The 24,766-nt window shown below is 40.5% G+C and overlaps 1 long non-coding RNA gene across 1 annotated transcript in view; it reads left to right on the top strand.

Moving 5' to 3' along the window:
• The window catches only part of LOC121818747 (uncharacterized), a 124,045-nt gene that overhangs the window by 51,602 nt on the left and 47,677 nt on the right, over positions 1-24,766 (top strand). The window contains exons 2-3 of the long non-coding RNA XR_009599639.1: positions 1,467-1,584; positions 24,610-24,731. This is a non-coding gene — a long non-coding RNA (uncharacterized LOC121818747). The remainder of the gene's footprint in view (positions 1-1,466; positions 1,585-24,609; positions 24,732-24,766) is intronic.

Raw genomic sequence — 24,766 nt, 5'->3', positions numbered from 1 at the left:
TACATTTCCTACATAATATGAAAATTGGCACCTTAAAAAACAAGAACCTGTGGTCATGTATGGATGTGAGAGTTGGACTGTGAAGAAGGCTGAGCACCAAAGAATTGATGCTTTTGAACTGTGGTGTTGGAGAAGACTCTTGAGAGTCCCTTGGACTGCAAGGAGATCCAATCAGTCCATTCTGAAGGAGATCAGCCCTGGGATTTCTTTGGAAGGAATGATGCTAAAGCTGAAACTCCAATACTTTGGCCACCTCATGTGAAGAGTTGACTCATTGGAAAAGACTCTGATGCTGGGAGGGATGGGGGTCAGGAGGAGAAGGGGACAACAGAGGATGAGATGGCTGGATGGCATCACTGACTCGATGGACGTGAGTCTGAGTGAACTCTGGGAGTTGGTGATGGACAGGGAGGCCTGGGGTGCTGCAATTCATGGGGTCGCAAAGAGTCAGACACGACTGAGTGACTGAACTGAACTGAGCTGATAAAGCCATTTTCCACTGGGAGGATAATACATTTTACATTTTAATACATATCAGAAATAAGACAGTTTTTATTTTTGATATGTATTAATTCCCAAAATATTTTAAACAATTACATAAGGTAAAGAAAGGCATTTAAAAAATGGAAATGACAGCTGCCACCTAAATATTTGCTCTATAGAGAGGGCAGTACTAAAAACCCGAGGCCTAGAAAAGTTGCAGGGAAGGCGATGGCACCCCACTCCAGTACTCTTGACTGGAAAATCCCATGGATGGAGGAGCCTGGTAGACTGCAGTCCATGGGGGCGCTGAGGGTCAGACACGACTGAGCGACTTCACTTTCACTTGTCACTTTCATGCATTGGAGAAATGGCAACCCACTCCAGTGTTCTTGCCTGGAGAATCCCAGGGATGGGGGAGCCTGGTGGGCTGCTGTCTATGGAGTCACATGGAGTCGGACACGACTGAAGTGACTTATTAGCAGTAGCAGTAGCAGAAAAGCTGAGTAATTTGCCTAAAAGTGAAAGTGTTAGTTGCTCAGTTGTGTCTGAATCTTTGTGACCCCATGGACTGTAGCCCACCAGGTTCCTCCATCCATGCATTTCTCTAGGCAAGAACACTGGAGTGGGTAGCCATTACCTTCTTCAAGGGATCTTCTGACCCAGGGATTGAATCTGGGTCTCCTGCACTGTAGGCAGATTCTTTACTGTCATCTGAACTACCTGAATTTGCCTAAATGTACTTTGTAGTTATCTCAACCAAGATTTGAATCCAGGTCACTCTGCCTTCAAAGCTCTTAACCTCTGTTTTGGACTGAATGTCATGTATTAAAGCCCTAACCACCAATGTGATGATGTTTGGAGGTGGGGGCCTTTGGGAGATAATTAGGTTTGGATTTGGTCCTGTGTGGGGGCCCTCCTGAGATTAGTGCCCTTGTAAGAAGAGAAAAATAGACTTCTCCCTCCCCCTTTTTCTCTCTCTCCAGGAACTTGCTCAGAGGAAAATCCATAGGAGAACATAGCCAGAAGGTGGCTATCCACAAGCCAGGAGGTGAGCTCTCACCAGGAGCAAATCCATGAGCCTGGACTACCACCTCCAGAACTGTAAGAAATAAATTTCTCTTCTTTAAATCATCCAGTCTTTGGTATTGTGTATATTACAGTAGCCAAGCGGAGTATGACCACCAGATTATTAAGCAATCATTATGTTAGTGCTGGGCTTCCCAGGTGGCGCTAGTGGAAAAGAACCCACCCATCAATGTAGGCTAGATCCCTGGGTCAGGAAGATCCCCTGGAGGAGGAGATGGCAACCCACTCCAGTAATCTTGCCTGGAAAATCCCATGGACAGAGGAGCCTGGAGGGCTGCAGTTCATGGGGTCTAAAAGAGTCAGATACGACTGCATCGACTTAGCACACAGCACATATTAGCGCTATAGCATGAAAACAAAAATGATCTTAATGAGAAAAAGCAAAGCTCTTTATTTCTCCAGCTCTAAAAGCAAAATCCACATGGGACTTTTTTCTTGGTTCAAATAATATTTTATTCGAAATTAAGTTATAAAAGTATATGATGAGCTTAGTCACCAGAGAGACTCAGTTCTCCCTGCAGAGCTGTGGTTGAAGCTCTGTGGGGATTCTGCAGTGTATTAGACTACAGCCAACTCTCTGGGGTGCTCTGCTTTCATGAGCACTAAAATCCTGCACAAGTGTTGAAGGGAGGACTTGAAAGACCCTCTGAGCTGACCCAGAGTCCAAATATTCCTTGCCTGTGCTCCCTACTAGGAGATTCTGGCTTGATCAATCTTAGATTTTTGCTCATAGCCAGAAGCAACTGTACATGCCACACAGCCAGTACCTTAAGCTCTCAGAGGGATAAAATGCCTCATCACTCAGCAACCACTTTGGCAGAGTAAAGGGTGACATTGATTGGCTCTGAACAAGTGAGTAAGAGAAACCATGTCCAAACCTCCAGAGGAATTTATGATAGAAAAAAAACAAAAAAGCTCTTTTTAACCCAATCTTTCACAGACTGATAAATAAATGCAAATCCATTTGCAGTGGGAAGTCCAATCACTCAAATGAGTGTACCAACAAAGTCACTCTTAGAAAATGACACATTATTTTATTCATTTATTCAATGTCTACTGAGCCTCTGGAATGTGCCAAATACTGTTCTAGGCCTTTGGGATACAGCCTGAATGAAAATTATCTCTCATATCAAGGAGAAAGAAAATAGATAATATACTGGGTAGTGACAAGTGCAAGGATAGTGACTGCAAGCATGAAATTAAAAGACGCTTGCTCCTTGGAAGAAAAGATATGACAAACCTAGACAGTGTATTAAAAAAGCAGAGACATCTCTTTGCCAACAAAGGTCAATATACTCAAAGCTATGATTCTTCCAGTAGTCATGTATGGATGAAAGCTGGACAATAAAAAAAGGCTGAGTGCTGAAGAATTGAATGCCTTTGAATGGTGGTGCTGGAGAAGATGCTTGAGAGTCTCTTGGACAGCAAGGAAATCAAACCAGTCAATCCTAAAGGAGATCAACCCTGAATATTCATTGGAAGGACTGATGCTGAAGCTCTAATACTTTGGACACCTGATGCAAACAGCCAGCTTACTGGAAAAGACCCTATGCTGGGAAAGATTGAAGGCAGGAGGAGAAGGGGATGACAGAGGACGAGATGGTTGGATGGCGTCACTGACTCAGTGGACATGAGTTTGAGCAAACTTCAGGAAATAGTGAAGAACAGAACTGTGTGCTGCAGTCCGTGGGGTCACAAAGTGTCGAACGTGACTGAGCGACTGAACAACAACAAGAGTGCAAAGCAGAAAAGTAAAATAGAAAAAGGAAACAGTGAGGAGGGAAATGGATGCTGCTTCCGCACGGTGGTCAGGGAAGGCAGGCCTGTTTGATAAGAGACCTGAAAGAAATAAAGGGACAAGGCTAGCCATCCTGGTATTTGTGAAAAGAGAGTAGCAAGAGCAGGAGGCTACATGAGCCATTCAAAGGCATCAGCAGTTGGAAGAGAGAGGAGAGAGAGAAGAGGTGATTCAAGGGGCATTCAAGCCAGATAAGATGCCACCTGAAAAGCTGTGCTAGGATTTAAAGTTTTCACTGAATGAGATGGGAAATAATTGAAGGGCCTTCAGCAAAGGAGTAACATAACAGGCTACAACTTACTTAAAGGAACTACTCTGGATAAAATATCAGAAGAAAGGAGAAAGGAAACTGAGAAATCAGTGGGAAGTTTCTCCAGTTGTTCAAGGAAGAGTTGACAGTTTGAGCCAGAGGCTTCCCTGGTGACTCAGATGATAAAGAACCTGCCTGCAATGTGGGAGACCCAGATTTGATCCCCAGGTCAGGAAGATCCCCTGGAGAAGGGAATGGTACCCACTCCAGTATTCTTGCTTGGAGAGGTCTAAGGACAGTGGAGCCTGGTGGGCTACAGTTCATGAGGTTGCAAAGAGCTGGATATGAGTGAGCAACTATCACTTTTTTCCAAATGCAATGGAGGTCATGAGAAATGGTAAAATCTGGATGTATCTTGAAGGTTACTGACAGCTTGGATAGGAGTGTGATAAACCAAGAGCGTAGTTTAAGGAAGTTGAAGAAAACACGTGAGTCTAGAGAGAACATCAAGGAAGTGAGGCTCAAGGGTTAACAGTTAACAGTGGAGAATAGTTAGTATGTGTCAGACATTAATATAGGTGCTTAGTGCATGGCCAGTCACTTCAGTCGTGTATGGCTCTTTATGACCCCATGGGCTTTAGCTCACCAGGCTCCTCCATCCATGGAATTCTCCAGGCAAGAATACTGGAGTTGGTTACCATTTCCTTCTCCAAGGGATCTTCCCAACTCAGGGATGAACCTGTGTCTCCTACATTGCAGGTTGATTCTTTACTATTGAGCCACCTGGAAAGCCCAGGTGCTTTAAACTCACTTAACACTCATAACACTATGAAGTGTATAATTGTTCACCATTTGAGGATGTGAGAGTTGGACTGTGAAGAAAGCTGACTACCGAAGAATTGATGCTTTTGAACTGTGGTGTTGGAGAAGACTCTTGAGAGTCCCTTGGACTACAAGGAGATCCAACCAGTCCATTCTAAAGATCAGCCCTGGGTGTTCTTTGGAGGGAATGATGCTAAAGCTGAAACTCCAGTACTTTGGCCACCTCATAGAAAGAGCTGACTCATTGGAAAAGACTCTGATGCTGGGAGGGATTGAGGGCAGGAGGAGAAGGGGACAACAGAGGATAAGATGGCTGGATGCCATCACTGACTCGATGGACGTGAGTTTGAGTGAACCCTGGAAGTTGGTGATGGACAGGGAGGCCTGGCGTGCTGCGATTCATAGGGTCGCAAAGAGTCGGACATGACTGAGCGACTGAACTGAACTGAACTGAGGAAACTGAGGCACCGGGAGGTTTAGGAACCTGCTGGATCACAAAGCTGGATAAGCGGGAGAAGCATGATTCAAACACAGATATGTTACGGAGTCTTGCGTAGAGAAAGGCTCGGGTTATGCGTCACCAATTTCAGACCTTCTTTCTGCTTCAACTTCCACACTCCCCAGTGATGGTCTGAAGAGAGAATAAAAAATGAAGGTCAGAGTTTTGCACCATTTAAATTCTAAGCTTGTATGATTATCAGCACTAGAAACGAAGAGTCAAACAAGTTCTTAAAACTAAAGCACACACATATATACACACAACAAACCTTCCCTTGGAAGAAAGGCAAACAAGCTCAGGAAAAAAATGAAGACACGTTGCATTTTATTCACTTTACCCAATTCCATCTATAGATTGTAAGGTGCCTTTCAATTTCTAAGCATTATTTTGCCAGAATTATATTGTTCTTAATATACTTTCCACTATATGAAGCCGCAGTGCTTCCCCTAGAGTAGAAACGGCTTTCTTCCTACAAATGATATTTGTAAACCATTTATTTAAAAACCAGTTTTTAACCCTTTTAAGCTACCTTATTATATATAATATTTTAGAGGGATGATCATAATAATGGCTGATAATAAGCATAAAAAACACAATTTTCACATTGTTTTTATTGAGAACACTATGTTTACCTCATTATCTTGATATCTTTAATATAGTAGGAACTTGGTAAACTTTCCTAAATAAACAGAAGTTTGATATTCATTCCTAGTGTCAAAATATTGCCATGTACATATGCAGAATGCATACATAAAGCTCTCCTTTTGTAATTTTGAATTTTCCTGATCTGCTAAAGTGCCAATGTTTATGAAAACAGACATTATTCTTGCTTGATTAATCTGCATATTTATAAAGTTTCTTTATCATAGGTATCCCTGTACATGATCAAACCAAGTATTTCACCCCAGAGAAGTTATTGCCACTAGTCAATGGTACCAGAGAGCTACTCTTCTTAATCAAATAGGGAAAACCTTCGAGACAAGCCTAGCACAAAGGAACAAATGCTGTTTGATTCCACTTCCACGTAGTACCTAGAACAGTCTAATCTGTAGAGACAAGAAGTAGAATAGTGACCAAGGTTAAAGGGTGGAAGGAATGGGGACTTACTGTTTAATAGGTATGGAGTTTGGAATAATAAAATTCTGGCTAGCTGGTGGTGATAGTTATACTAGTGTGAATATGCTGAATTATACATTTAACATTAACCTTTCTAAACATTTTTATATTTTACTACAACACGCACAGAGTAGGGCGGCTGCAATGATACATTTCTCTATTCTTGTTTAAGTGAAAGTGAAAATTGCTCAATCGTGTCCGACTCTTTGTGACCCCGTGGACTATACAGTCCATGGAATTTTCCAGGCCAGAATCCACTTTCCCTTCTCCAGGGGATCTTCCCAGCCCAGGAATTAAACCCAGGTCTCCTGCATTGCAGGCAGATTGTTTACCAGCTGAGCGACCAGGGAAGCTCAATTCTTGGTAAAGTGGTTTTCTAAAGGCAGGCCCTAAAAGTGTGGATGTCTGTATCCACTTGTATATAAAGGCATATGTGTACACACTTACCACCCTTTGTCTCCAACTAATCCTCTTACCTCTTCTTTTTTTTTTATTTTATTTTATTTTATTTTTTAATTTTAGTTTTTTATTTTTTAAATTTTAAAATCTTTAATTCTTACATGCATTCCCAAACATGATCCCCCCTCCCACCTCCCTCCCCATAACATCTTTCTGGGTCATCCCCATGCACCAGCCCCAAGCATGCTGCATCCTGCGTCAGACATAGACTGGCGATTCAATTCACATGATAGTATACATGTTAGAATGTCATTCTCCCAAATCATCCCACCCTCTCCCTCTCCCTCTGAGTCCAAAAGTCCGTTATACACATCTGTGTCTCTTTCCCTGTCTTGCATACAGGGTCGCCATTGCCATCTTCCTAAATTCCATAAATATGTGTTAGTATACTGTATTGGTGTTTTTCTTTCTGGCTTACTTCACTCTGTATAATCGGCTCCAGTTTCATCCATCTCATCAGAACTGATTCAAATGAATTCTTTTTAACGGCTGAGTAATACTCCATTGTGTATATGTACCACAGCTTGCTTATCCATTCATCTGCTGATGGACATCTAGGTTGTTTCCATGTCCTGGCTATTATAAACAGTGCTGCGATGAACATTGGGGTACATGTGTCTCTTTCAATTCTGGTTTCCTCGGTGTGTATGCCCAGAAGTAGGATTGCTGGGTCATAAGGTAGTTCTATTTGCAATTTTTTAAGGAATCTCCACACTGTTCTCCATAGTGGCTGTACTAGTTTGCATTCCCACCAACAGTGTAGGAGGGTTCTCTTTTCTCCACACCCTCTCCAGCATTTATTGCTTGCAGATTTTTGGATCGCAGCCATTCTGACTGGTGTGAAGTGGTACCTCATTGTGGTTTTGATTTGCATTTCTCTAATAATGAGTGATGTTGAGCATCTTTTCATGTGTTTGTTAGCCATCCGTATGTCTTCTTTGGAGAAATGTCTATTTAGTTCTTTGGCCCATTTTTTGATTGGGTCGTTTATTTTTCTGGAATTGAGCTGCATAAGTTGCTTGTATATTTTTGAGATTAGTTGTTTGTCAGTTGCAAAAGAAATTAAGGAAACAATTCCATTCACCATTGCAATGAAAAGAATAAAATACTTAGGAATATATCTACCTAAAGAAACTCTTACCTCTTCTAAACCTATCATCAACCCCAAATTTTTATTTCAAATATGCAATTTGCCATTAACTTTAGTATCTCTCAACTGACTTTAGAGTTTTATTATTTTTTTTAATCTTTTTTTTTTAGTTTTTTATTTTTTAAATTTTAAAATCTTTAATTCTTACATGCATTCCCAAACATGAACCCCCCTCCCACCTCCCTCCCCATAACATCTCTCTGGGTCATCCCCATGCACCAGCCCCAAGCATGCTGTATCCTGCGTCAGACATAGACTGGCGATTCAATTCTTACATGATAGTATACATGTTAGAATGCCATTCTCCCAAATCATCCCACCCTCTCCCTCTCCCTCTGAGTCCAAAAGTCCGTTATACACATCTGTGTCTTTTTTCCTGTCTTGCATACAGGGTCGTCATTGCCATCTTCCTAAATTCCATATATATGTGTTAGTATACTGTATTGGTGTTTTTCTTTCTGGCTTACTTCACTCTGTATAATTGGCTCCAGTTTCATCCATCTCATCAGAACTGATTCAAATGAATTCTTTTTAACGGCTGAGTAATACTCCATTGTGCATATGTACCACAGCTTTCTTATCCATTCATCTGCTGATGGACATCTAGGTTTGTTTCCATGTCCTGGCTATTATAAACAGTGCTGCGATGAACATTGGGGTACATGTGTCTCTTTCCATTCTGGTTTCCTTGGTGTGTATGCCCAGCAGTGGGATTGCTGGGTCATAAGGAGGTTGAACAACACACTTCTGAATAACCAACAAATCACAGAAGAAATCAAAAAGAAATCAAAATATGCATAGAAAGTAATGAAAATGAAAACACAACAACCCAAAACCTGTGGGACACTATAAAAGCAGTGCTAAGAGGAAAGTTCATAGCAATACAGGCACACCTCAAGAAACAAGAAAAAAGCCAAATAAATAACCTAACTCTACAACTAAAGCAACTAGAAAAGGAAGAATTGGAGAACCCCAGAGTTAGTAGAAGGAAAGAAATCTTAAAAATTAGGGCAGAAATAAATGCAAAAGAAACAAAAGAGACCATAGCAAAAATCAACAAAGCCAAAAGCTGGTTCTTTGAAAGGATAAATAAAACTGACAAACCATTAGCCAGACTCATCAAAAAGCAAAGAGAGAAAAATGAAATCAATAAAATTAGAAATGAAAATGGAGAGATCACAACAGACAACACAGAAATACAAAGGATCATAAGAGACTACTATCAGCAGTTGTATGCCAATAAAATGGACAACGTGGAAGAAATGGACAAATTCTTAGAAAAGTACAATTTTCCAAAACTGAACCAGGAAGAAATAGAAAATCTTAACAGACCCATCACAAGCACAGAAATTGAAACTGTAATCAGAAATCTTCCAGCAAACAAAAGCCCAGGTCCAGACAGCTTCACAGCTGAATTCTACCAAAAATTTCGAGAAGAGCTAACACCTATCCTCCTCAAACTCTTCCAGAAAATTGCAGAGGAAGGTAAACTTCCAAACTCATTCTATGAGGCCACCATTACCCTAATACCAAAACCTGACAAAGATGTCACAAAAAAAGAAAACTACAGGCCAATATCACTGATGAACATAGATGCAAAAATCCTCAGCAAAATTCTAGCAATCAGAATCCAACAACACATTAAAAAGATCATACACCATGACCAAGTGGGCTTTATCCCAGGGATGCAAGGATTCTTCAGTATCCGCAAATCAATCAATGTAATTCACCACATTAACAAATTGAAAAATAAAAACCATATGATTATCTCAATAGATGCAGAGAAGGCCTTTGACAAAATTCAACATCCATTTATGATAAAAACTCTCCAGAAAGCAGGAATAGAAGGAACATACCTCAACATAATAAAAGCTATATATGACAAACCCACAGGAAACATTATCCTCAATGGTGAAAAATTGAAAGCATTTCCCCTAAAGTCAGGAACAAGACAAGAGTGTCCACTTTCACCACTACTATTCAACATAGTTCTGGAAGTTTTGGCCACAGCAATCAGAGCAGAAAAAGAAATAAAAGGAATCCAAATTGGAAAAGAAGAAGTAAAACTCTCACTGTTTGCAGATGACATGATCCTCTACATGGAAAACCCTAAAGACTCCACCAGAAAATTACTAGAGCTAATCAATGAATATAGTAAAGTTGCAGGATATAAAATCAACACACAGAAATCCCTTGCATTCCTATACACTAATAATGAGAAAGTAGAAAAAGAAATTAAGGAAACAATTCCATTCACCATTGCAACGAAAAGAATAAAATACTTAGGAATATATCTACCTAAAGAAACTAAAGACCTATATATAGAAAACTATTTTTTTATCTTTCAACTCAGTAGTTACTCGGAGAAGGCAATGGCACCCCACTCCAGTACTCTTGCCTGGAAAATCCATGGACGGAGGAGCCTGGTAGGCTGCAGTCCATGGGGTCGCTAGGAGTCAGACACGACTGAGCAACTTCACTTTCACTTTTTACTTTCATGTATTGGAGAAGGAAATGACCACCCACTCCAGTGTTCTTGCCTGGAGAATCCCAGGGATAGGGAATCTTGGTGGGCTGCCGTCTATGGGGTCGCACAGAGTTGGACAGGACTGAAGCGACTTAGCAGCAGCAGCAGCAGTAGTTACTTATTGATCTCTGAAATTAACAGCTGAATCTCCCCCTGCTTGGCATAGAAAAGGGTTCTTTTGGACTCCTGAGGCTCTTTGCTCCAGGCAGTTTACAGGGAAACCTTATCACTTGCTAAGAGGAGCTGAGAAGCTGTTTGGGAAAGTCTCAGAAACAAAGTTCCCCAGCAGTGGGGGTGGGGGCATCCTATACTGGAAAATACAGTTTAACATCTTTTTTCCCCTAACACCACAGTCTGATGAAAGGGCACATATTACAGCTTTGCTGGCTAGAAGATCTGGGCACAGTCCTCAGCCCTGCCTCTAATACCCATGTAATTTTATGTGAGTTACTTCTCTGATCTCAGCCTTCTTATCTGTAAGATCAGGAACACTAGGACCCGCTTGCTCAGTCCTTTGAATGTAGATCTACCATGCAGGACATAGAGTAGATACTCAAGAAATTCTAAGTTTCTGTCCCTTCCCTAATCAGAGTGTCCTGGCATGACCAGTAAGGATTTGGATCTTGAGACTGTTGGGCAACCCACTGATGGCCCACAAACCCGTCAATGTGGAGAAGGTTTTGCCTGTGATCCTATGGCAGAAAAAGTGAAATCTGTAATACCAAGGACCATGAAGTATAATGGAGAAAAAGCAAATGGTTATTTAAAACCCAACTATAGCCACTTCCTTCTCCAGGGGATCTTCCCAACCCAGGGATCAAATCCAGGTCTCCTGCATTGCAAGTGTATTCTTTACCACTGAACCCCCTGGGAAGCCCAAGAGGCCCTATGAAAGTGAAGTTGCTCAGTTGTGTCTGACTCTCTGACCCCATGGACTGTAGCCTGCCAAGCTCCTCTGTCCATGGTATTCTCCAGGCAAGACTACTGGAGTGGGTTGCCATTTTCTTCCCCAGGAGATCTTCCTGACCCAGGGATTGAACCTAGGTCTCCCGCATTGCAAGCAGACTCTTTACCATCTGAGCTACCAGGGAAGTCAGAAGAGGCACCATCAGTTCAGTTCAGTTGCTCAGTCATGTCCGACTCTTTGCGACCCCATGAATCGCAGCACACCAGGCCTCCCTGTCTATTACCAACTCCCGGAGTTCACTCAGACTCGTGTCCATCAAGTCAGTGATGCCATCCAGCCATCTCATCCTCTGTCGTCCCCTTCTTCTCCTGCCCCCAGTCCCTCTCAGTGTCAAAGTCTTTTCTAATGGGTCAACTCTTCACATGAGGTGGCCAAAGTACTGGAGTTTCAGCTTTAGCATCATTCCTTCCAAAGAAATCCCAGGATTGATCTCCTTCAGAATGGACTGGTTGGATCTCCTTGCAGTCCAAGGGACTCTCAAGAGTCTTCTCCAACACCACAGTTCAAAAGCATCAATTCTTCGGCATTCAGCCTTCTTCACAGTCCAACTCTCACATCCATACATGACCACTGGAAAACCATAGCCTTGACTAGACAGACCTTAGTCGGCAAAGTAATGTCTCTGCTTTTGAATATGCTATCTAGGTTGCTCATAACTTTTCTTCCAAGGAGTAAGCATCTTTTAATTTCATGGCTGCAGTCACCATCTGCAGTGATTTTGGAGCCCCCAAAAATAAAGTCTGACACTGTTTCCACTGTTTCCCCATCTATTTCCCATGAAGTGATGGGACCAGATGCCATGATCTTTGTTTTCTGAATGTTGAGATTTAATCCAACTTTTTCACTGTCCTCTTTTACTTTCTTCAAGAGGCTTTTTAGCTCCTCTTCACTTTCTGCCATAAGGGTGGTGTCGTCTACATATCTGAGGTTATTGATATTTCTCCCGGCAATCTTGATTCCAGCTTGTGTTTCTTCCAGTCCAGCATTTCTCATGATGTACTCTGCATAGAAGTTACATAAGCAGGGTGACAATATACAGCCTTGATGTACTCCTTTTCCTATTTGGAACCAGTCTGTTGTTCCATGTCCAGTTCTAACTGTTGCTTCCTGACCTGCATACAGATTTCTCAAGAGGCAGGTTAGGTGGTCTGGTATTCCCATCTTTCTCAGAATCTTCCACAGTTTATTGTGATCCATGGTCAAAGGCTTTGGCCTAGTCAATAAGGCAGAAATAGATGTTTTTCTGGAACTCTCTTGGTTTTTCCATGATCCAGCGGATGTTGGCAATTTGATCTCTGGTTCCTCTGCCTTTTCTAAAGCCAGCTTGAACATCAGGAAGTTCATGGTTCATGTATTGCTGAAGCCTGGCTTGGAGAATTTTGAGCATTACTTTGCTAGCAAGTGAGATGAGTGCAATTATGCGGTAGTGTGAGCTAACTAAATTCCCTTGTTATCCTCAAACGTTCACTAAGATGTTCTACACACTCACACTAACTAGTGTGATATTTTAGGGGATAAATCAAGGAGAAAGCACTGTATTCTGCCTCAGGGGTGATGTGGTACCATACAGACACCGTTCTTGGGGACAGCATCACAGTCCATCACAAACTGAAAAGTGACTCAGAGCCTGAGTTGACCAAGAAAAGCATACACCATCCTTACCCTTCTTTCTTTCCCCTGCCAGAATTTTTGGAAAAACTGAGCAATGTGGGGCTTCTATCACTTGCGGATAAGGTTCAAATCCATTCCATTTAAATGTAAAACGATGGCACACCTCCACTGATGCCTGGGGATCTGCAGTAATACTGGGCTGGGATGTAGGTAGGAAGGTGCCCATGTCCCCCAGAGCAAAATTCAAGGGTAGCACTCTGCAGTCCACTTCTCACAAAGGAACAGTCAGTCATCTCTGGAGAAAAGATTTATTTTTTCTATCAGGGTTGTGGGTTTTTTGGTTGTTATGTACTTACACCTCAAGCATAATTCTGGTTTCTTAAAAGGAGCTGACTACACAAGAGAAAATATATCAGAATTTCTTTTGGAAGTATTGTCAGCTGCTGACATGGATATTTCAAATTTGAGCTCCCGATTTGGATAGCAACAGAGATTCATAACTTCTTTAAAGACCTCATCTTATTTTGTGGAGGAAAGGAAGGGTATATAAGGAGACAAGTTTGCTTTTTGATACAGTTTCAGTGTAAAGGTAGATAAATTACCCTATTCATTTTATATTCTTTCACAGTTCTCTCCTCCACCATCCACCACTGCCTAGATGCTTGTGTCTTCAATTTGCTATAATTTAGTCACTGACTTAATTATTTAAGACTCATAGACCCCCAGGTGAATATCTAATTTAGGTGGCGTTTGTTTCAGTACTCTTTAAAAATAGGTTATCATTTTGGTATTAGTAAAGCAGACACAGGTGTACATAAGTTATATTCTCTATAGAATTATAGTAACTTACTTTCTAGTTTGCTAGTTACTTGAAAGGAAAAATAATTATGGTAAGAGCAATGCTTGGAATATAATTGATTCTCAGTAAATATTTTAAAGGAAATAAAGACTAAAGATATCAAAAAATGAAGCAATGAATCAATTAATGAACATATCAAGATGGCCTTATTTCAAAGGAATTGACCAAATGCTCCTAGCTTATAGGGCTTCCCTGGTGGCTTGGATGGTAAAGAATCTGAGGCAGGAGTGCTGCTGTGCTGTGCTGAATCGCTCAGTCATGTCAGAGTCTGTGCGACCCCATGGGCTGTAGCCTGCTAGGCTCCTTTGTCCATGGGGATTTTCCAGGCAAGAATACTGGAGTGGGTAGCCCTTCTCTTCCTCCAGGGGATCTTCCCAACCCAGAGACTGAACCCAGGTCTCCTGCACTGCAGGTGGAATCTTCACCATCTGAGCTACCAGGGAAACCCAAGAATACTAGAGTGGGTAGCCTATCCCTTCTCCAGGAATAAGTCAGGAGATCCAGATTCAATCCCTAGGTCAGAGAGTTCTCCTGGCAAAGGAAATGACAACTCACTTGAGTATTCTTGCCTGAAGAATTCCATGGACAGGGGAGCATTGAGGGCTACAGTCCATGGGGTTGCAAAGAGTTGAACATGACTGAATGACTAACACACTTCACTTGCTCTGAAAGGGCATTTAGTTATTGATAATCCATGGAGAGATTTAGACTTTCCACACTCTGAGAAAACCACCAGTTAAGATCTTTTCAGTTGTTGAGGAGGTTATTTTATAGGGCTGTTGTCGGGGAGGCAGTGTGGTATAATGAAAGAGCATGGGACTTAAGGTAATGCACAAACCCAGGTCCAGATCCCATCTCCATAAGCAAGTGACTTCACCTCTCTCTTCTCTCCCCCTAGCTTGTGTAAGTATCGGTTCCACTCTCTACCTCCCCACAATAACATCCCTAACCCAGCCAAGAGCATAAGCACATACACACACCCCACGTACACCAGTGTGTTTATATAAATATTTGTCTAGGCAAGTGGGTACCTAAAACTTTTAGGCAGCTTGTCTTAGATTTACAGGTTGAAGTCTGAAAGGAAAAGGGAACTCCCCCCTTTCTACTGCTTTTCTCTTTGTTTACTGAGCACTGACTGAAATAAGTGAATACGCAACTCAGGCTACTAGTCTCTTTCATCTTGAGTGTGCCAAAGGATTTTTGTAAATAAGTATAAAATAGATATTTTGACTTTTAATAAGACATGTGCCTTTAACTAAACTATCATCTTCTGAAAAAAGTGATGTTTAAGATATTTGTGCAACTTTCTTAGAGATGAAATACAAGTTCTCTTTTCTCTTTTCAACAGACTGTTTTCTTCATGGACAAGTGTTTGTGGTTGAACAATTATAGCACTACATCCAACTCTGGAATTCACATTGTGTTGTGAATTTGTAATATTTAATTTTTGTGTTTATAAAAAGATAATATATCACTATCACACTATATTATTATCATACTAAGTGAAGTCAGAGGATGATAAATATATGCTATCACACATGGAATCTAAAATATCACAAATGAACTTATTAGCGAAATAGATACAGACTCACAGACATAGAAAACAAGTTTATAGTTACCAAAGGTAAATGGGGGCATAAATTAAGAATTTGGGATTAGCAGGCACAAACTACCAAATATAAAATAAACAACAAAATCCCACTGTATAGCACAGGGAACTAATATCTTGTATTAAGCTATGATGGAAAAGATATGAAAAAGATATAATGAAAAATAATTATGAAACAACAATGGAAAAGAAAATACAAAAATATGAACTATCATGTTAAAGAATATGAATCACTTTTCTGTACACTAGAAATTAACACAGCATTGTTTATCAAATATACTTCAGTTTTTAAAAGATACTATACATAGGTTCAGTTGAGTCACTCATTTGTGTCCGACTCTTTGCGACCCCATGAATCGCAGCATGCCAGGCCTCCTTGTCCATCACCAACACCCGGAGTTCACCCAAACTCATGTGTATCAAGTTGGTGATGCCATCCAGCCATCTCATCCTCTGTTGTACCCTTCTCCTCCTGCCCCCAATCCCTCCCAGCGTCAGAGTCTTTTCCAATGAGTCAACTCTTCGCATGAGGTCACCAGTAATTGGAGTTTCAGCTTCAGCATCAGTCCTTCCAATGAACACCCAGGACTGGTCTCCTTTAGGATGGACTGGTTGGATCTCCTTGCAGTCCAAAGGACTCTCAAGAGTCTTCTCTAACATCACAGTTCAAAAGCATTGATTCTTTGGCACTCAGCTTTCTTTACAGTCCAACTCTCACATCCATACATGACCACTGGAAAAACCATAGGCCTGACTAGACGGATATTGGTTGGCAAAGTAATGTCCCTGCTTTTGAATATGCTGTCTAGGTTGCTCATAACTTTCCTTCCAAGGAGTAAGCATCTTTTAATTTCATGCCTGCAGCCACCATCTGCAGTGATTTTGGAGAACAAAAAAATAAAGTCTGACACTGTTTCCCCATCCATTTCCCATGAAGTGATGGGACCGGCTGCCATGATCTTTGTTTTCTGAATGTTGAGCTTTAAGCCAACTTTTTCACTCTCCACTTTCACTTTCATCAAGAGGCTTTTAGTTCCTCTTCCCTTTCTGCCGTAAGGGCGGTGTCATTTGCATATCTGAGGTTATTGATATTTCTCCCGGCAATCTTGATTCCAGCTTGTGTTTCTTTTTTTTTTTTTTTTCTTTTTTTTTTAAATTTTAAAATCTTTAATTCTTACATGCATTCCCAAACATGAACCCCCTCCCACCTCCTCCCCATAACATCTTTCTGGTCATCCCCATGCACCAGCCCCAAGCATGCTGCATCCTGCGTCAGACATAGACTGGCGATTCAATTCACATGATAGTATACATGTTAGAATGTCATTCTCCCAAATCATCCCACCCTCTCCCTCTCCCTCTGAGTCCAAAAGTCCGTTATACACATCTGTGTCTCTTTCCCTGTCTTGCATACAGGGTCGTCACTGCCATCTTCCTAAATTCCATATATGTGTGTTAGTATACTGTATTGGTGTTTTTCTTTCTGGCTTACTTCACTCTGTATAATCGGCTCCAGTTTCATCCATCTCATCAGAACTGATTCAAATGAATTCTTTTTAATGGCTGAGTAATACTCCATTGTGTATATGTACCACAGCTTTATTATCCATTCATCTGCTGATGGACATCTAGGTTGTTTCCATGTCCTGGCTATTATAAACAGTCCAGCTTGTGTTTCTTCCAGTCCAGCGTTTCTCATGATGTACTCTGCATATAAGTTACATAAGCAGGGTGACAACATACAGCCTTGATGTAACCCTTTCCCTATTTGGAACCAGTCTGTTGTTCCATGTCCAGTTCTCACTGTTGCTTCCTGACCTGCATACAGATTTCTCAAGAGGCAGGTTAGGTGGTCTGGTATTCCCATCTCTCTCAGAATCTTCCACAGTTTATTGTGATCCACACAGTCAAAGGCTTTGGCATAGTCAATAAAGCAGAAATAGATGTTTTTCTGGAACTCTCTTGCTTTTTCAAGGATCCAGCAGATGATGGCAATTTGATTTCTGGTTCCTCTGCCTTTTCTAAAACCAGCTTGAACATCAGGAAGTTCATGGTTCACATATTGCTGAAGCCTGGCTTGGAGAATTTTGAGCATTACTTTACTAGCGAGTGAGATGAGTGCAATTGTGTGGTAGTTTGAGCATTCTTTTGCATTGCCTTTCTTTGGGATTGGAATGAAAACCGACCTTTTCCAGTCCTATGGCCACTGCTGAGTTTTCCAAATTTGCAGGCATTTTGAGTGCAGCACTTTCACAGCATCATCTTTCAGGATTTGAAATAGCTCAACTGGAATTCCATCACCTCCACTAGCTCTGTTCGTAGTGATGCTTCCTAAGGCCCACTTGACTTCACATTCCAGGATGTCTGGCTCTAGGTGAGTGATCACACCATCGTGATTATCTGGGTCATGAAGATCTTTTTTATACAGTTCTTCTGTGTATTCTTGCCACCTCTTCTTAATATCTTCTGCCTCTGTTAGGTCCATACCATTTCTGTCCTTTATCAAGCCCATCTTTGCATGAAATGTTCCTTGGTATCTCTGAGTTTACTGAAGAGATCTCTAGCCTTTCCCATTCTGTTGTTTTCCTCTATTTCTTTGCATTGATTGCTGAGGAAGGCTTTCTTATCTCTCCTTGCTATTCTTTGGAACTCTGCAATCAGATGCTTCTATCATTCCTTTTCTCCTTTGCTTTTCACTTCTCTTCTTTTCACAGCTATTTATAAGGCCTCCTCGGACAGCCATTTGCTTTTTTGCATTTTTTTTTCTGTGGGGATGGTCTTGATCCCTGTCTCGTGTACAATGTCACAACCTCCAACCACAGTTCATCAGGCACTCTGTCCAGATCTAGTCCCTTAAATCTATTTCTCACTTCCATTGTATAATCACAAGGGATTTGCTTTAGGTCATACCTGAATGGTCTAGTGGTTTTCCCTACTTTCTTCAATTTTAGTCTGTATTTGGCAATAAGGAGTTCATGGTCTGAGCCACAGGCACCTCTCGGTCTTGTTTTTGGTGACTGTATAGAGCTTCTCCATCTTTGGCTGCAAACAATATATATATAATACATAGGTTAATGGAATCATAATAGTTAATTCATAGTTTAATGGAATTATAATAGTTAAAGCATTAAAGTTATTAATACCTGAACATTACTGAGACTTTAAGTTTGCCCTTTTAATCATGAGTGGCTTTGCCCATTTCTTTCATTTTATTGGTACAATTGAAATACATGCAGTTAAACCATTTGCCCTCAAGGATCATGATAGTAGAGGAGAGTAGGAGCTGCAGCTCCTGTGGGCTTCTGAGCAGAAGATCCAAAGGAGCCTATAATGTATAGGACTAGAATGTATACACAACACATAATCTGGGAATTGACCATTTCAATAACCAAATTAGACAAAAATCCTAAATATTTGTGTTAATTTTTGAAGACTCCATCTGTTTCAGATCAGGAGGTTAATGCAAATTAACAACAAAAAAGGTGTTGGCATGTGTAGGTTGGCTCAAGCAAGTTCCAAGAACCCGTGACTGAAGAGTGAACTCTGATTCTTTCCTGGTTTCTCTTCATTGTTTGGAATTAGTATGGTCTAAATACCATGAGTAATATGGAAGTTCTCTGAAGGGTAAGTTACTGCTCTGATTAACACTTTCTGATAATTCAACTGGAAACGTAATTGAGAAACTTTCCTATGGCAGTTTCTCAGAGATGGGAGTGATATGCAGAGTCACTCTGCTTGGAACTTCATCAGTTTATTCCTAAATCCTGGCAGGATGAATTCATCACTTGCTTGGTGGTTGCTATTGCCTTTTCATGCCTAAGAAACAAGTCCTGGTCCTTAAATAGCCGCTGTCATCACCCTTAACACCATAATACACCTTCTTCTTTATACTTTGTATTTCAAATTCTACAGGATATTCTATACATGATATTACTAAAAGAAAAGTGATAGAGGATGTGGTGTTTTAAATGAAAATAGTTTATAAATATTCTGCATGTTCTTTTATGAGGTTAGTGTCTAGATAAGGTTTTAGCCCTTGGGCTCTGATGATAAATGGTAATACAAATTATACTGGTATAGCACTTGCTTTCTTTAATGTATTCATCTTCAGAGGAGTCCAAACTACTTTAGACATTTCTTTCTTTATGTCTTTCATGTATCACCACTGGCTTACTTTTAATCTAGTTTATTTTTATTATTGAAATATCTATATAGCCATAAAATTTAAATAATTATAAAAATAAGGTTATAGAAATAAAAAGGACAGAGTTCACATCTTTCAGACATTCTCTTTGGAGTCATTTAAAAGATGTTTAACTTTCGGGCCCCAGTAAATTCTCTTGTGGCCTTGCCATCACCACATTAGGTAGCCAAGTAGATAATTTGTGTCTTGAGCCAAGGTTAAGAAAAAACAACTGTAGATAACCAACAATTGAAACTATAAACTAGAAAAAAAAAAAAGGAGCAGCAAATTATACCTGTGTATTAGCAGGATTTAAAATAAATTTTATGGTTCTTTAGCTTGAGTTTAGATCCATATTTTTTTAAAGTACATCTTAATCACTCTGTTCATGGGCCTCTCAACATGCTAGAGAAGACTCTTGAGAGTCCACACGGAGATGAAACCAGTCAATGCTAAAGGAAATCAACCTTGAATGTTCATTGGAAGGACTGATGCTGCAGCTCCAATATTTTGGCCATGTGATGCGAAGAGCCGATTCATTGATAAAGACCCTGATGCTGGGAAAGACTGAGGGCAAGAGAAGGGGGTGGCGGAGAATGAGATGGTTGGATGGCATCACTGACTCGATGGACATGAGTCTGAGCAAAGTCCAGGAGATAGGGAAGGACATGGAAGCCTGGTGTGCTGCAGTCCACAGGGTCGCAGAGTCAGACATTAACTTAGTGACTGAACTTCAACAGCAAATCACTCTGTATTAAGAAAAACACAGTAGTGAAGAAATTTCCTTGCTACACATTTTAAATAAATATTTCAGTATATAGAACAGAGACCTTATTTTAGTGAATAATCATAATAGTTAAAAAAGCAGACTTTCTGACTACACCTAGAAAGATCACTTTTTCCTATTTCAGTAATAATAATAAAAATAAAATAAATTCCAGTAAATGAAGCTCCTTCATAAACTGCAGAAGACTTCTTAGAAGTCTTTCCTCTACTTTTGTGTGATATTATAACTCTTGGGAGAAGGTTCTACTGGGGTTTTGAAACACTAATAAAGTCAAGGTGTCCTTTTTACTACAGGTTTTTAGACCTTCAGCTTCTTAGATAAAGTTCATGTGAATATTAGAGTCCAATAATGCTGCCTAACGTAAAATATGTTCTCAATTTATAGCTAGAAATAATTAGAAGTCTTCATTTTAAATCATTCACACTATGGGCAAATCATTGAATGACATTTCTAAGAACTTTCTATTCAAGTAAGAGGAACTGTGTAGATCATCCTTTCTTGACATTTGTAATGGTAAAACCCCCTTCACTATAGCTATTGTTTTGGTTTTCTGCATAGTTGAGCGATTAGAATGTGCTTTTTTAGAAAATAGGAATCCTAACCCAAGAAGTTAAAGCACTAAAATTCATTCTCAATCATGCTAACACCTGGTTAAATTTGATGCCTTCTCACTAATTTGTGGTTTCTTCAGTTGTTATTAATCTATAATTGGTTTTCCACTGTAGTACCTCCTGCATCCAATTCTCTATTTCCAGGGTCCCTGAACATGGCCTACTACAAGTCCAATTCAGGTTCCTCTTATACCAGGAACCCTGTCCTCATTAATCTGTCTACCTCCAATATGACCTCTAGCATTTAAGATGGTTTCTAATAATTTAATCACTTTGGATTTGGTGAAAACTTTTTAATGTTTATTTTATACTATAGTTGATTAACAGTGTCACGTTTCAAGTGTATAGCAAAGTAAGTCACTTATACATAAACATGTATCTTTTTTTTCCAATTCATTTCCCATATAGGTTATTACAGAATATTGAGTAGAGTTTCCTGTGCTATACAGTAGCTCCTTGTTGATTATTTTACATATGTTAGTGTATTTATGTTAATCCCCAACTCCTAATTTATCCTTCTCCTGCATTGGGGAAATCTTGCTTATCTTCATTTACTGTCTAAAATGAAATCTACCTCCTGGACTTCCCCCCCATATATTTCCACCTGCTTTCCAAACCTGTGTAAAACCATCATGAAAGCTGAAGCTACTGAACTTGGCAGAATTCTGTGCAGGCAACTGGTCTTGTTGGCCATAAGTTCCTTAGTCACAGCCATAGGTAATCCACTTCCTTCTTGGCTGTTAGGGAAGGGTTTGGTAAGCCAATCTAACAACTTCCACGCCTCACCCCCTACTTGCCTGGGATAGTTCTTTGCTCCTGCCCGAGGCTTCTTGCCAGGTTGTACAGAGTGATCAGGTTACCTCTGCAGTGGAGCTAGCAGGGCAAAATGCTGTTTATCTGCCATCCACTCCACAGTTGTCTTTTCAACATCGAAAGTTATGCTTCCCTTGTCTCTTTGTTTTTCTACCTCAGGAAATCTACCACTTGTCCCATTTGTTTCTGAAGAATTGATGAATGTTCTAATTTTCAATTTTGCTTCCCTGTTCCCAGTAACAAACTGAATTGCACATAAATTGGTGAGACTTAACTTCAGCAACAAATGAAATAAGTTAAAAAAAAAAAAGAAAGAAAATCTTTCCCCCCATCCAGAAAGTCATATGCTAAGGCCTGAGAGCAATGGGAATGGAATGCTTCAGAAAAGTTAGACATTTACACTTCTCACAAATGTGAAAACAACACCTTTCATTTCAGTCATAGAGTTTTGCTTAGAATTGATGCCTTCTTATAATGATCTTTGCTGGGATTAGTACATGAAAAGCTCTTACGAAGAGGCAAAATCTATGCTATGTCAACGGACATTTGGCAAAGAGAGTGACTCATCGTCATGAATTCTGTGTGCATTAGAGTTCAGTTGGGTGGCCAGGTGATCAGTAGGAGTGTCTTATTTACCTGGGAGGACCTGGAAAGCCTTTTCCACAGTGTCAACAGGATTGTTGTTAAGCAGCAAGTTGGCAAACATGGGAAGGTTGTCATTAAACAATGTTGGGATTCAGAACTGTTGACGTTTATTTGCTTTTTGACTCTTCAACAGCTCATGGAACTATCCAAGCTATCTGAAAAGTCACATGCATCATTGCACTCCTCTCTCTCTTTTCAAAGCTCTTGGCAACTCTATAACAGGGTGAAGAAAATCCTGTAGGGCAAGGGCTTTTTTATGTGGGCTCCCATAAATGGGCTTTCAGGAGTTCGTGAACTCCTGCAAATATATTTGGCATGTGGTATATAATTATGTGTGTATAGAGAGCCTCCTCTTTGGATAGAGTGAGAGGGTTACATGTCTTTTATTGGATTTTTAAGGGGTCTGTGAAACAATGACGTTTACAAACTATACCTCTGGGGTCTAAGTTGAGCAGCTTTAATAATATGGATGGGGAAGCAGAAAGAGAACACTGGCATAGTGCGTGCTCTTCTCCTACACAGTCTGTAAAAGCAAGGCCATGCAGGTAGTCATGGAAGTATAAGACAGAAAACCTTGGTCACTGCTGCAAAATCAAACTGGTATGTTGAAAGCGACTGAATTTGAGAGAAAATTAACATAGCTCCTCGAAGGCATCAGGACACTCATCCTATCCATCTAGAAAGGAGTTTTCTAGCTTTTGGTATTCATTGGAAAACTGACAGCAAGTACTGCTTGTCTAAGAGTTGTTTAGTCACTCTAAGTCCAGACTCTTTTTGCATCCTACTTACAAGTTTCTCCTCAGATGCAAATGGGTTCAGGACCTATTTGCTGTTGTGCTTGGCTCATCACACAGCTCTGAGACTTACATCCAGGGGGGCCTTTACACAGCCTTCTATTTGCTGAGTAAAGAGAAATTGTTGGATCAGGAGTTGTGCTGTTCCACTCCCAAATCTGTATAGTTTTCTAAAATTGCATCAAGGTAGCAGACTTCAGACATGACAGTCCAACCTCTGAGACCTTAGTAAATTTTGGTATCTTATTTCTGTTAACTTCACAGTAAGGGAGCATTGGAGATGCTTTTCTTGCAAACTGAATCACCACCTTTGACTATGCCTTCCTCATTCACTGGTGGATCCACATCCATCCACCTTATGAAAACAACAATAAGCTTTGCTACAGTTGGCTGACCCTGGCTTCTCTCCAAGGCAGGCTTCTGCCTTATAGAATTTTTTTTTTTTTTTGTCTCATGGTTTCTTAGGTCAGTGAAAAATTGGTTAAAAACTGGAATTTTTTCTTTGAGTTTATGGTTCATTTGTAGGCTTGTGCCTTATTTGCCAGGTTTCCAAAAGACACTATCCTGCCCATGCCTTATCAACTTCACTTACAGAGTTTATAAGCTATGACTACTGGGTGACCTCCCTCCCCTCAAAACGTTCGCATCTCCCACTGCCCCCTTTTGTTTTTATTTGAGGTGGGGGAATAGAACACAGACTTCCCTTGAAGTTTTAGATAGCATTCTTAAAATGGGTTATTTTGCTTCCTACTATCCTTCCAGCTAACTGCACACACACACCCAAACTCAATTTCCAAAGAATGTGAGATTTCACTCATCAAAAAGTCAAGTTATCATAATTAACTGGCAACCTATCTGCTTTAGCTATGCTGAGTCTGCATTAGTATTTTAAATACATCTCTCTTAACTGATGCTATCATCAGTTCAGTTGCTCAATTGTGTCCTACTCTTTGCAACCCCATGGACTGCAGCACGCCAGGCCTCCCTGTCCATCACCGGCTCCTGGAGTTTACTCAAACTCAAGTCCATTGAGTCGGTGATGCCATTCAACCATCTCATCCTCTGTCGTTCCCGTCTCCTGCTGCCTTCAGTCTTTCCCAGGAGAGCATATGCTATCATATCTTTTCCCTTAAGTCTAAAAGCTATCCTTTAGCTTTCATGCATTGGAGAAGACAATGGCAACCCACTCCAGTGTTCTTGCCTGGAGAATCCCAGGGACGGCAGAGCCTGGCGGGCTGCCGTCTATGGGGTCGCACAGAGTCGGACACGACTGAAGCGACTTAGCAGCAGCAGCCTTAAATAAAAAGTGTTGTTGAAACACAAGTGCCTTGGGTATAAAATCTGGATAGTCATTTGCATATAATTGTGACAAGTGTGATGAAACATAATGGTATGGTCTCTAAACTTTGCAGACTTCAGACACAAATTCCCCCTTTAGAGTTTAATGGATTTTTAAATTTTATTTCATAAATATATTAATTTCTTACTATTGCTATAACAAATCAGTGGTTTAAAATAGCAAAAATGTATTTTCTTACAGTTCTAGAGGTCTGAAGTCCAACATGTCTTCCACTGGGCTGAAGTCAAGGTGGCAGCAGGGCCCTATTCCTTCTGGGTGTTCCAGAGGTGAACTCATTTCTTTGCTTTTTCCAGCTTGCAGAGGTAACTTATATTTCTTGGCTCCACATCCCTTGTTC

Source organism: Ovis aries, chromosome 2 (genome assembly GCF_016772045.2).
Source record: "Ovis aries strain OAR_USU_Benz2616 breed Rambouillet chromosome 2, ARS-UI_Ramb_v3.0, whole genome shotgun sequence".
Classification (NCBI taxonomy): domain Eukaryota; kingdom Metazoa; phylum Chordata; class Mammalia; order Artiodactyla; family Bovidae; genus Ovis; species Ovis aries.
This window is presented reverse-complemented; position numbering and strand designations above follow the sequence as displayed.